This window comes from Humulus lupulus, chromosome X (assembly GCF_963169125.1).
Source record: "Humulus lupulus chromosome X, drHumLupu1.1, whole genome shotgun sequence".
Taxonomy (NCBI): domain Eukaryota; kingdom Viridiplantae; phylum Streptophyta; class Magnoliopsida; order Rosales; family Cannabaceae; genus Humulus; species Humulus lupulus.
In genome coordinates, this window is record NC_084802.1 from 80,585,366 (window position 1) to 80,600,354 (window position 14,989).

Below are 14,989 nucleotides of genomic sequence, written 5' to 3' on the forward strand. Positions count from 1 at the left end.
GAGCACGCTTGGGGGCTCGAGGGACATTTTTAGCGCCCCATTAACTAGGAACAGTGGTTCTGAGAGTTAGAGTTCAGAATGGGACTCGAGACCTGGGGTTGATTCCTAATGAACGTATACTTGTATTATGACTAGGGTTTCCGCCAAGCTTGGGTCAGGGATAGTCCTCGGGGTCGTTTCTTTATTCGCACGAAGCTCGATGTATGAAAAGTGCACCCAATGCGTGAGACACATTATTAGGACTTGGCCCAGTTGTTAAATGTAAATATGATTAGGGCTTGGCCCGATTGTTAAATGTAAACATGATTAGGGCTCAGGAACCTGTTAATGAGCACGATTATAATTATGCATGTAGATAGTTGATTAAGTATACTAGAATGCGCTGCATTTGTTTATATGATGAATATACTATATGTATGATTATTCCTGATTGGAAGCTCGGCTTATAAGTCGTGGTTGGTGTAACGTCCTCCTAATCCCGGACGGTTACACTGTGTACTTTACATAGTGTCAGACTTGCTAATCAAGTCATTTGGTTATAAACGTATAACTAAGGTTAATGTGAAGGGTATTGACTTATCATTTAAAAGTTTAATACATACATAAGATCCCAACGGGCTAAAAACAGATGTTTGAAAAGGTGTATACAATCAAAAGTTACAACCAGCCGGCCTAAGCGGCAAAATAAGGAATACAACCCTAGTTCCTCTGAGATATCCCCGGTCGTGGTGGACGAGCAGCCGCATATGTACACACCACCACCGAAGCCTCCAACTCATGGTTGGTCTAGCTTTCCTTTCCCCTTACCTGCACCACATAGCACTCGTGTGATAAGGCTCAGCAAGAAAACTTAAGCATGTGCATGAACAGTAAGTACAGATTCCAAATACATATCTAGCATGCCTAAGAGAAATAACCTACTCATGAATGCATACAATTACAAATAAATGATCATTGCATCATTCTGGGGCCCGCTGCCTTGAATAGATGATCGTAGAGTCAACCCGAGGCCCTATGCCCTAGCTATGTTACCATAGAGTCACCTGGGACCCTTGCCCTTAGCTCTGAGTAACTAGCCATAGAGCTAGCCAAGTGCTTTCTTATCCAATGACCATGGGGTTGGCCAATGTAATAATACGTCCTTGATTGGGCCTAAGCCTCCCGACCAGCTCGCACTGCGCTGTTGCCGCCCTTCACTAATAAGTCAAGGTTTTAATCAGACATTCAGATAACCAGAAAAATAGATAATGATGCAGATAAGCATACTTCAGACAATACAAGTATGCATACATATAAATCATGGTATCTTAACCAATCAAGCATAAACACAATAATAACCATGTTCGTTAACGGGTCGAGCCCTACCTATGTAAATAAGGCAAGCATTCATTAAATAATTATCCAGAAACAGGGCATTCAAGCATAACCTAAATCACGTTTATTCTCAGGGGTCGATCCATATTCATAGTTATAATAAACAATCGGGCCAAACCCTAATCACATATATATTTATGTATTGGGTGCAGTTTTCTTACCTCAGTTCCGAGTGTGATGTATAATAAGAATGACCATCGAGCACGATCCTTTCCTGAACCCTATCAGTACCCTAGTCATAACCAAGTAAATGATATTCATCAATATCGAGTAAATAATGGCTTCCAGACCGAGTCCTAACCTCTAGTATCGGGAATTCTACTAAATTGGGTAGTAGAATCGATCTAAGCCCTTACGTTTGAGTTCCCATCACTCAAAACCTAACTTGGCCAAAATTGTCTATGTGGGCTGCGACTTGACCCTGAGGGTCGCAGCGCACCTACACCAACCAGAACACCCCAGGTCCCTAGGTTCATGCGGGTCGCAGTGACCCAAGAATAGGGTTGCGACGCGATCCTTCGAACCCAGATTTTTCCAGCTTTCTCCTCAGCCAAATCCTACCAAAACCATCCCAAATAATTTCTAAAACCATAATTCAATTCCCATAAACAGAATCAACATATTACCAGCAACAAAACCCAACCTAGAACTTGACTAAAAACTCACCAAAACTCACAATCAACCCCTTGAGCCTCAAAGCTCAAGAACACTAGAAAATCATGGCAGAATTCAACTAAAATAGGGACTAAAGCTTACCTCAGTTGTGTTTAATGACCTGCTATCTGCAACCAATCCAACTCTAGATTCAAGCCTTCAATTTCCCAAGTTTTCAGCCTTTAATCCCCTTAGTTTCCTCAAGAAATCCACACCAAAAGTTGAGAGAAAGAAAGAGAGATGTTGGGCGAGAGAAAGAGGGAGTTGATAAGATTTTAAGTGTTTGTTGAGTGTTTGTATTTTGTGTGGTTTTCTTAAGGTTCAAGTAACCTTACGCAAATCCCGAGGCTCGGGTACCCAAAAATGTCCCCGAGGGTAAAATTGTCAAAATCCCCAAAATTTCCTCCTAATCTCACTAACTCCAAATATATCCTCGAATATTTATTCTCGTTACCCAATAACCCGGTAATGTACTAGATACCCAAAATACCCCTTGACCCACCCCGAGTCGGGTCTTAGGTCCCGTTGTGACTTTCCCGCTAACTTGCTCCCTAGGATCGTCTTGTGCCGAGTAACCCAAATGTATCCACATAATAATGTGGTATCACACATACAACACATATATGCACATATATTTCAAATATACTCGTAAAGGGCTAAATTACGAAAATTGCCCTTCTAATAAGAAACGGACACACATGCATATTTAATACGCGTAAACATGCATATCTAGTCATATTATAATATAACTCACATAATCATATAATGACACATATAAACCACATAAACACAATTTCCATAATTTGTCATCTTGGCCCCCTAATCAAGCCCTAAGCCTCATTATGTAATTTGGGACGTTACAGTCGACACTATGCGTACGGAACGTAGGCCGCTATGGCTAGGCCAACCTTGTAGTGTATTACGCACTTTTCTGGCTCGGATGGCACTTGAATAAATAGAAGTGCGATATGCAATTGTGTGACTTTGTATTTGTATAATGTGTCTGCTTGGTTACAATTATTACTGCATGCTGTTTATATTTTGCTAATTATCTGAATCTATTTAATTAAGTTTTCTTGTTGAGCCTGGCTCACGGGTGCTATGTGGTGCAGGTAAGGGTAAGGAGAAGCTTGGCCCATCATGAGTTGGAGAGCGTTAGGAGAGGTGTGTGCATATGCAGTCTGCTCGACTGCCAAGGCTGAGATATCGCAGAGGAACTAGGGTTGGACCCTATTTTGCCGCTTAGATCAGCTTATTTTGTAATCCCTGATTTGTAAACGACTTTTACACTTCTATTTTGGGATCCCATGTATAGACAAAAACTTTAAATGAAAATGCTTATTCCTTTGACCAAAATTTTTAATACCTGAGCTATTAGTTACTTAATAACATGTTTTAGTCCAAATGACTCGTTTAGCGAGTCCAGCACTATTTTAAACATATATCGTAACGGTCCCCTGATTAGTAGGGTGTTACACGTATTTCGGCAAGATTTTCAAGCAGCAACTTCGGGAGAAGTTTGACACCACAACATTGAAGGGAGTTCAAGGTCTTGAGGTGTCGAAACAATGATTAGAAGATGGTGCTCAAGCTTGCGACATAAGACAATTGTATTTTGTACTATTGATCTCTTACTAATCATGTTTCTTCCCTAGGTGTGGCCCCATAAACTAAGGAAACCGAACATGTAAAATTTCATCTGCTGTTTAAATTTTCTATTATTTACGTTCTTAGCATTTTGACTCTGTAAACAATCTGAATTCTCTTGGATTTCCGAATAATCATATTGTTAATTAATCAATCAACTTTTCTTTGTTTTCGTATTGAGTAAAAAGTTGTTTTATTAATAACTTAGTAATAACTAAAAACAGGAATTTAAAAAATAAAATAAAATAAATCCCTTGTCGGCGCTTTATTTTGTGCTGGCATAGATTAAATAAGTCAAAAAAATTATAAATTAAATAAATAAATAATTCTTTGTCGGTGCTTAGAAATGCACCGGTAAAGGATAACTTTTTTGGCACATCCAATTTCAACGAGGCAAAGGGTTCTTTCGCCAGCGTCCCCATTGCGTCGATATAGATGTAAAATTGTCAGCATAGATAGATTGTGCTGACGGATACACAACTGCCCTATCGTAGCATCCACACTATTGCTAGGACTATACGGCACTGGAAATGACCATTATTGTCGACATGACCACAACTGCGTCGGCAAAAGAGGCATTACCGACTATGTTTTACTGGTAGTCTTTGCCAGGCTATATCGGCGTCTTAATAGGGTTTTTTCCATCACACATTTACGCCGGCAAAAGTGACATTTTTGTAGTGTCGCATGGGGGACGCGACCTCGTGTGCCGCACCCTTCTCGCTCATAGGGGGCCTCTTGGGAGGGTCTTGCGAGGCTCCCTCTCACAGGACTTTGGCCTTTCATAAGGCTTTCCCTTGCGAGGGGCCTCTTGTGTAGCCTGCCCTTACGATGTTTTTCCTACTGAAGTCGTCATCTTTGCGAAATACTCGTCTCGACTTGGGCCTTTCATTTTGTGGTTCCTTCCGTTCTAACATTTTTCCATATCACGAGTAGATGATCTATAGACATGGAAATAGATTAATCCCTTAAATTTTTGGATTTAACACTTTGTTTTCTTCAAATTAATGAAGTTTATTAAGAAAAACATTTGAAGTTTTAAATAGCTTTTATTGTTTGATATCTTATAGAAACTCTTTGTGAAACTAAAACTAGCTCTTCAACACTAAAGATGGGAAAAATAAAACAATTATAGCCGATAAAGAATGACCATTCACTACTAAAAAATTGACGTGGTACAACAGTTTTAAACTGTGGTAAGAACAGTTATGATACTATTGTACCATGAAGTGTATAGTCAGGTACTCGCAGGAGATAACAGTTCAAATAAAACTTTCGTCTCATTTACCACAAGGGACGACAGTTACTGTGCAAATGTCGTCTCCTGCAATACATGATACAACAGTTTATGGACAACTATGGTAACATGACACAACAGTTTTTAAGCAACTTCCGTGTCATATGGTACACGAGACAACATAATGTTGTGAACTGATGTACCATACATAAAGAATAAAGAATAGACTAAATACACTTTTTTGTAATTATATATATATATATTGTATTCAATCAACTTATAATCACTATATTTTTCCATAATATTCATTATACTCCTAATATATAATAATTTGCAAATATACATAATAGATAATGATTTTTTTTATCATTTAGATCATTTTTCAATAAACTCACCTTTTTAAAGAGAAAGGGCACAATAAAATATATTCAGTAAAGAACTAGCCAGACAATGAAAGTGATCACCAACTTTCTAACCCTATTACTTAATAATGGTATATCTTTACATAACTAAAGGAAACCAACATATGTGCATTCATACATGCCATGGCGGCTTGCATTCAGCATGCTTGTTGCCATTTCCGGCCTCTGCCGACCCCGGCCTTTGTCGATCAGTTACAAACACATAAACATGACATAGCAATTACAGACACTCAGATACAATACTAAACACACAATTGGGTCATGCCCTGCTCTACGGGCACAAACAGTTTTCTTACTCGAGTCCCGAGCTGACTGTATAGTGCGATCCCGAGCACAATCCCTAAACTCGAGCCTTAGCGGTAAAACCTAATCACAACATAATAATACATAACCATCAAGATTTAAAGTTTTTGGAATAATATACTAGCCTCTGGGACCTCAAATTCTACTAAACCGGGTAGTAGGATCCTTCCCGAGCCCTTAAGTTTGAGTTCCTGGGCCTAAAAACCCTAATTGGCCTATATTTTCTATTTACGCAGCGGCCCTCCCCAGAGGCGTCGCAACCCTCTACAAGTCAGAGAGCTCGAGGCTCTCAACCTGGGAAAACGGGCCGCAGTGCACACCAACCTGCGCCGCGGCGCCTAGGCAACTTCAGAGACCCTCCAGGGCCCTCTCACGCACACAGGTCGCAGCACCTTAAGAACAAGGCCACAATTCGAGCTCCAAACCCATAACTCCCCTGCATTTTCTCGAGCCAATTCCTCTTAAATCAACCCAAATCAATACCTAAACCCAGAATTCAGTCTAGAATTTATATCAATACAACATAATCAGTTTAATTACCCCTAAAACAACTCCATACCCTCACCAAAACCCAAAATCAAACCAAGGTTTAAACCTCGAGAAAATCTTTAAACAACAGGTGAAAACTACCAGAAATTCATAATAAAACCTTACCTAAATCTGAGAATTCGACCCTCAACTGCCTCCAAACTTCCTCCTAGCTTTTATCCCCCAATCCTCAAGCTTCTTCTTCTCCAAAAATCAGAACTCCCACAGCCTTAGAGAGAGAGTAAATGAGTTGAGAGACTAAGTTTTGTTTTTGGTTCTAGACTCCTAAGGTACTAAGATTGACTCTATCCCTTGGCACCAAAATGACCACAATGCCCCTAGACTAATTCCTAGCCCTTTAATGCCACCAAGGGAAAATCCGTCGTTTGCCACATTCTCGCTAATTCCTCAAGTAATCCTATAAATCCCCAATTAGTCTCGCTATATACCCAAATAATCGCTAGATAGCTACCCGTTACCCAGTAAATCCTGAACACACGCCAAGTTCCCAACATACCCCTAGGCTCACCCTGAGCTGAGTATTGGACCCCGTTGTGACTATTCTGTCGCTCACCAGGACCGCCTCGAGCCCAATATCGCAAATTTACCCACATAACAATGTGGTCTCAGTCATAACACACATAATTACATGTATGCCCTTAATAGCCAAAATTACAAATATGCCCTTAACAACCAAAATTACAAATATGCTCTTATTAACACGAACAGGCCCACATGCATATTTAAGTCACCTAAACATGCAAATCTAGTCATATAATAATATAATTCGAGTAATCAAGTACTGATACATTAATCACGTAATAATACCATTAAATCATTTATTGTCCTCCAGGAACACTAATCAAGGCATTAAGCCTTATTACCAGATTTGGGACGTTACACAAACTATGACCCACAAATATTTTTTTTTTAAATGCAATCAAATATCTATTTATCAAATCCCCAAATGCAAAACCCCTATAAAAAAAAATAGAGCAATATCAAGCAGGTATACAAAATCACAAAGATTAACCACAGATAATTTATTTCTTGGTATAAAATAATGCTCTACTATATGAATGAACAAATCTTAAACATGGAAACAGAAAAATAGCACAAATGATGTTGAAAACTAACCACTAAAAACATTAATGCAAATGCTTCCATTACTTCGTATTCCCACAAAAAAAACATAATCAAATATTGCATAAATGTTTTCCAAATACAAGCTGGCTCTTCAAGAAAAAAAAAAAAAAAATTCATGTGTAATGGAATACAATGGCATTACAAGTTCCTGGATAATCCAACTTTGCATCAAAGACAAATTGCTTTGCAATATCCATGTTTAGCATACATCAATAAAAATATGGCAAATTTCGTCTTAGTTGCAAGATAAAAACAAAGGCAGTATAAGAAAAGCTATAAAAAAAAGAGTAAAATGTTCAAATATTTCTCTAAACATAGAACATTTCATAAGTTAGTAGTCTAGCAACAAGAATAAATATTAGGAATATTTAACCACGTTGCAACACCAACAATGAGCAATGTTAAGTTTAGAACACATATATATTAATATGATTGTATATGTTTATATGCAACAAAAATTAGAAATCGAAATAGGAGTTACTGCAAGTTATGACATAAAATAAAATTATCACTATGTGATTTTGCCTCCTAATAAAGGCGATGCTGGTGCAACCACTCAAGAAAATATGAGCACAACATTAAGCTAACTAAATACAGTACAACACCACAAAAATAAGTAAAAATAACAGAGCAACAATGGCAATACGAATTAGTTTCAAATTGTAATATACTGAGTGCTTAATCACCGTGCCTAATAATGCTATGCACGTTGGCTTCCATTTATACACATGTATTGTATTTACTTTTCCTTTTGCTTTTCTATTGCCACATATAGCTGATGTTCCTTTTAATTACTCTTGATGTACATCTTGTATGTAGACACTCTACTCTATTGAATATTATATTCAGAGAATGAATATACAAAAGGTCCTTCGTACCTTATATTCTTTCAAAACCCTATATCCCTTTATAGCATCAGCGCCGCTGGTCATCCCCATCCTCCTTCAATATATAAACCTCATTGAAAGCTACACATTGAAAACATTAGAATATCTCAATCAAATAAAGAGATCTTCAACAAGAAATTGTAAATCAAACTCACCAGTCACATTAAAAATTTCCATTTCTAGGTCCTTACAAAAGTAATTCAAAGTTGCCAAACAAAACACCAAATTGATGTCAATACAATGAATCTCCAAAATCAAAACTGAAAACTCACTAACAACTCCACCATTCTTATTATCCATATATCTCAAAAGTGGAGGGGGAGGTTCGAATATGCATAAAATCGCGGAAAAAAATGAGAAGAAAAAGATAATAATAACATTGAGAAAGATTACTAAAGTTGAATCTATGAAATATTGAGCAAAAATACCCATGAGAAAACGAAATAGTAGAAGACAGAGGAAGCTTCGGAACTAGAAGAAGAACAAATAAAACATCAAAAATTTAAACCTATATATATACATACCTGTGAGATTTTGAGAGGAAGAATCTAAGAGTTCATTTTATTCTCTCATGGATCTTCCAAAAAAATGGAGAGTGAAGCATGAACTGGATTAGAGTCAAAGATCTAATGGAGAATGAAGAGAGAACTGGGCGAGAGAAGAAAACACGAGAGAGAAGGGGAAAATGGCTTGGGAAAGTACAACTTTAAGTCTGCTAAGCTTACTAAATTTTAGATTGCCGCCTTAATATTTTTCAAGGCCGCCTCTTATTTTAACTCTTATTACTTTACCGCTTTGTTTTTGCTCCAAATTACTTTACCGAAAAGAATAAGTGAATGGGGGACTAATTACTCTTATTATTAAAAAACTAGCAGCTGTATTGATTAATGTTAACTGAAATACAGGGACTAGTAACAGATTTCCCTTTATGTAATACTCTTCTATAAATAACTAATTACTCAAGTCAGAAAGCTACTTCCCAGTGTTGAAATATTTCTCCCCTTGTCTTTATTTTCTTGCTTCCCTAGTCTCTTAAGATTTGAACACTAATCATCCACATATTTAGGATAAAATATCTATCTGCTCTACTACTAAATGTCTGTTCATACCTTTCTACATCGAAAGAAGATAGTGATGTAGCACTCTAATTCTGCTATTCAGCATTTTGATGGCACTATGTATGCCTGTAAGGTGAGCAGACACTGCAGGCAACTAAATTATATTACTATATCAAAACAAAAGAAAAAACACTTATGTTGGAGTGATCACTATTTTTATGATTCTCTGGAGAAAGAATAAACCAAATAATAGAAAAGAATTCCTACCCTATGATTATCAATTATCAATAATAAACAAATAAGTAACATATAGAAAAAAATTAGGCAGTGAAGGTAAAGAGAGAAAGGACTCACATTGTGTAGCAGCAGAACCTCCATCAGAAGGTTTAAGATGAGCAGCATGATCAATTGAGATTCTTTCTGCTTCTACTGTCTATGAAACATGTCCATCAACAACAAAAATGTCTAAGTAACTCTGATCAATACTAGTTAAAAGAAATAGTTCATACATACTAGTGTCTGACCTCAATAGTGTAGCTTGAACAGACAAAAATTAGTTGTGGTATCCCATCTATGACATGCAGCTCTTGAGTTTGCATAGAAAAAAGTGTAATAAAGTTAAAAGACAATTTTTTTTATAGAGCTACTTAAACATGAACAAGTCTACAATATTATAAACAATTCGCTAAGCAATTAAATCATCATAGAACCCTGACCACATGAGAAAGGTGAAAGGGTGAAATCTAACTTAAGGTACTTATAAGAAAAATACTTAAGGGGAAAATGTGGGTTCCCCATAACGTACCCTGATCCTGGAGCTTAATGAATAAGAAATATAAGCTGTAAAGCAAAAGCAGGTGCGTGACATCACTTTCAAAAATAGTAACTGGAAGATCCTTTTTGAGCATGGTTGATTGATGGGTTGAGGAGAACATAAACAGGGCTTTCATTAATATCCATCAACTGAGACAAGCCAAAATGTTTCAGTAAGTTGTGCAATTTAAGGGTTAGCTTAACATTACAGATAGAAATATAACAGAAATGGGCATACAGCTTTATGAATGTTCATGTCGGATTCCTGAGCATCACGTTCAGTGGAGTACCAACCAAGAATGTGAAAGAGGGGGAAAACCTTCTTATCTGACAGCCACAGAAAAAAAAAATCATCTAAACCCTACGAAATACTGAAAGAATTGAACAAGCAAATTACGATGAATATGAGAAAAATAAGGGAACCGAACAGAGTTCTTGCTTCTTCTCGAGGAAAACACGGTCGAGGGAATGGGTGGAGGCATCGTGGAGAAGCTCGAAGTTGTTGAAGATCTCGACGGTACGACCTCTCTGGACTCCGATGACGCAGCCGTAGACCCTGGGAGGCGTAGATGGAGGCGACGAGGAAGCGGCTGCATCAGAGGAGGCGGCGTCTTGATACCCTTCGCCTGAGACGATGTGAGAGGAGGCCAGAAATTGGCCTTGAAGCTACGGCGGCGACATACGAACCTGGGGCTTCTGCTCGCGGCGGAGAACAGCAACGAAGGGCTCGTGGGGCTGGAGTTTTGGCAGTGTCTGGTCCTCCTGGTCCGGTGTCTGCACCGCGGCGACCATCGGATGTCAGCAAAATGTGATTATAAAGCTCCCATTTTTATACTCCTAACATTATAAAAAAATAATTTTGAAAATCAATGGTTGTGTTTGCTAAAAATTTTAATAACACTTAAAAAAAAAAAAAAAAAATTATTTAATTAATTAAAATTTTGAAAATTAAACAAATGTATTTGGTAATTTTATTTTTATTTATTATTTTTTTAAATTTCAATTAAAATTTATTAAATTTTAAAAATAGAATTTTTTCACTTTTAAAATTCTTTTAAATAGTTTTAATTTTCCTTCCTTTTTTTCTTTTCTTCAAACAAATACCTTATAGTGTTAAACAAAAAATAAAAATAAAAGTTATCAAACGCGTATTTATTATTTTTTGTTTTTAAAAACAAAAAAAAATAGTTACCAAACATATTTTTATTTTTAAAAAATAAAGAAACAAAAATAAAAATAATATTTTCATTTTTATATTTAAAAATTAAAAAATAAGGACCCGTTTGGTAAAATTTTTGTTTTTGAATTTTTTAAACATAAAAATAGAAATATAGTTTTATTTTTAGTGTTGTTTGGTAACACTTAAAAAATAGTTTTTTATTTAATTAATTAAAATTTTGAAAACTAAACAAATGTGTTTGGTAACTCTATTTTTATTTATTATTTTTTTAAATTTTAATTAAAATTTATTAAATTTTTCACTTTCAAAATTTTTTTAAACAGTTTTCAATTTTTCCTTTCTTTTTTTTCTTCTCTTCTTCAAATCAACACTTTATATTGTTAAACAAAAAATAAAAATAAAAGTTATCAAACGCGTTTATTATTTTTTGTTTTTAAAAACAAAAAACAAAAATAGTTATTATTGACTTTGATTTTGGTCAACTAACACGGAGTCAAAATGCTTGATGTGGACAGATACATTGAAATGAATATAATGACAAAAACAGTAAAACACACAAGAATTTATAGTGGTTCGGCCCCAGAAACTGGTAATAACCTACGTCCACTTGAGTTATTATTGATATGGGATCTCAAATGAGTGATCAAAGAACTAGGGTTCTATGAGTTTCACCAACCTCTAAAGAATAAACGATATATCGTAATGTATTAGCTCCAATTCGCTCGTAAATCTATACTCTCAAGTAATCAAAAAGCCAAAAAGTCCCCTCCTTGAACTATCTTTCTCTATTTATAGGCTCAAGGAAGATTACATTAATTTGTTACAGATATTCTCTCCTAATTAATTGGATCATCAGGAATTATTGGAGACAATCTCGGGATTGACTATGATCTTTACAAAATTATCTTGAAATATGCGGAGTGTACGACCAGGCTGGTCGTAAGAAAAACTCAACCGTTATGCTTGCAATATCTTACTGGTCGATACTCTAACAGAACTCTGCCAGGTGTCAGCCACGTGTTCAGAAATCACCTGCCACGTCATCCGTGTCTGTTTTTTGGATAACACTTGCCCCCCAAGTTTATTTATTACGACCAACAATAAATAAACTTTAAGGAAACGACCCTTTTATTACCCCACCAGACCTGTCAGAGTAGTTCGTGCCACCTTGGGAAAAGTAACCTACCCTTGTCCAATCACGACTTTTTGGTTCCCAAGTAACCTTTCGACGACTATCACCCTTCCCAATGCTTCGAAAAAAAGGAACTGATGATTACTCCCTCTTTCATGCTACGGACAAAATATATATAGGCTTCCCAGAGTCTTCTTTTCCTTTTTACGCAAGTCATTCCTTCTTCCAGAAACCCTAAAATCAGAGCCTCCATTCTCTTCTAGAGATCGTCTTCCAGCGTTTCAAGATTCAGCCCGTCAGTTCGTCGACGCTCGAAACTCTTTTAAACCTCCACAATCTTCTCTCTGGTAAGTCTCAGAACTTCTATGCTCTTTACTTTTGCCGTGCATGCCTCTGTGGATTGACTGTTAAGCTTTTATGTTTCTGGGTTGAGATGCATGATAGTAGGGGGTGATGCTGTATAGTATGATATTTCTTTGCCATTAAGGAGTTATGAGTTAGTTTGATAGTTGAGATCACAACTTTAGGACGTAAAACCAAAGTAAAAATTCGATTTTTATGCCAGTTGAAAAACCAAGTTTTTCCCGCCCTTAAAGGAGTTGAAAAAGCTTTTTCAAAAAACTTTTTGCTTTCACTTTTTGATCTATTTTTCAAACTGTTCGTGTGAAAAAATTAGTTTTTTTGTTAGAATGTTATTGTATAAAAGTTTGACTTTTATACTCGACCAGCGTTATTCTAAAAAAAAAAACTTTCTAAATTCTTCATCCTCACCTCCCCATTCTTCTGTTCGCAGATTTTAATGCCAGATTTGTGGGGAGGTGAGCGGCCAATCGACGATGATCTTCTTGCACAACTGCTTGAAGGCGAAGAACAGCCGGCACAGCGTGTTAACGAGATTCCGTTTTCAAGAACTTCTTCTAGACCTCAACCATCACCACCTCAAATGGCACACTCTAAATCTCCAGGCAAGAAAAAACCAAACCCAGAAAACAACGCAAATTCACCTGCCCAGTCTGATTCGCAGGCTAGGGTTCCCTCGACCAGTGGTCGAGAAAACATTTCCCCTGACCCTCACATTCAAGTTAGGGCTCGCCCTCAGCATCAAAGCCTTCCTGATGTCGAGTGGTATCTTTCTCCCACCAGCCAGGTGACTCCCCGGATGCTTGCCAATTACTTTAGGAAGCATCCTCTTACCGGGGTCAATCTCAAGATCCCAGCTGCTGACCAGAGAGCTAATCTGCCTGGGGGCGTCTACAATGCTTGGTCAAGGTACCACATAGAGGCGGGAGCTATCCTTCCTCTACATCCATTTTATCAGGGGGTGGCCAACTACTTCGGTGTTGCCCCCTTTCAAATCACCCCAAATGGATATAGAATGCTGGCCGCACTCTATATCATTTACAAACTCAAAAAATGGCCATAGCCCACTCCTCACGAGGTCAACTTCCTCTTGACCTTAAGTCCAACCCTCAACAATACGGGACGGGCTTTTTCATCTTTGTCACCAAGAAACAAACCGAACGTTCCTGAGTGACATTACTCATATTTCCAACGTGGGGAAGTACAATCAAGAGTATTTCCTCACGCCAGACATGACTACGAACAACCTGGCCTTCGCTCGAGGAGGTAAATGTCCCTTTTCGCTGGTCGCTACTTTTCCTTTGCAAGTTCTTATGCATTTCTCTAAAGTATATTGTGCCTTTCAGGACCATGTTTACGCCCGAACCCAACACCAGACATGGTTTTGAGGTCCAACGCACTGCCCAGGATGCAAACGCTGAAAAAAGCGTTAAGTCCTTGGTCACTGATGAAAACCTGAGGCTATCTGGCCTCCTGGCTCCTCGTCATGAAACGAGGGGACCCGTGGTGGCAGACGCGACTGCCGAGGGGGATCCCGAGTAGCAACCCCTAGCGTCTCCTCCCCGAAGGAGGCCAACGGGGGTTACGATCAAGGAACCCACTGCGCGACCCTTCAGCAGAGAGGCCTTCTGCGCCCCAAGGGAAGGGGAAACAAAAGGCAACAGAGCCTGTCATAGACTTGGATGAGTCTTCAGATGAAAACGGTATTGTTATTCTGCTTTTAAATAGCTTGCCAATTCCCTATCACTTGTTTGACGGGGACGACAATTTTACGTATACTCCAAATCTAGGGCCAAACTTCTTCGTGCCAGAGAGTGAGTGTATGACTAATAGAGTCAGTAGTGTAGCGACAAGTAGTTGTAGCTCGGGTATTAAACTTTGTGACCTCTTTTTTGATTTGCCATGATTTTTCATCTATTTTTGTCTTACTGTCTCCATGCTTTCCTTTTTCTGCAGAGATGGCATCCCCCAATGTTTTCGATCTGTACCTGACTCAAGAGGAAGAGGAAGTCCCCCTGGTCCGACGAAGGAAATCGGCTAGAAAACACGATGGTGAATCAAGCCAAGCACCCTCGCCCAAGAAGGGTCGAACAGCTGATTCTTCCAAGGATGGGCCCACTGGCCAACCTTCTGCTCAACCTCCTACTCCTGCTGAGAAGGAGACTACCCCTGTCGCCGACCCTTCGCCTGTTGCTCAAAAAGAACAGGCCCAGCAAGCTGATCTTCCTGGGACCAAACTCTCGAACTG

At 38.1% G+C, this 14,989-nt stretch overlaps 1 pseudogene; it reads right to left on the bottom strand.

Annotated features, from left to right (window-relative positions):
• Positions 1-556: 556 nt before the first annotated feature.
• On the bottom strand, positions 557-14,679 carry LOC133805988 (COP9 signalosome complex subunit 6a-like; annotated as a pseudogene).
• Positions 14,680-14,989: the final 310 nt, after the last annotated feature.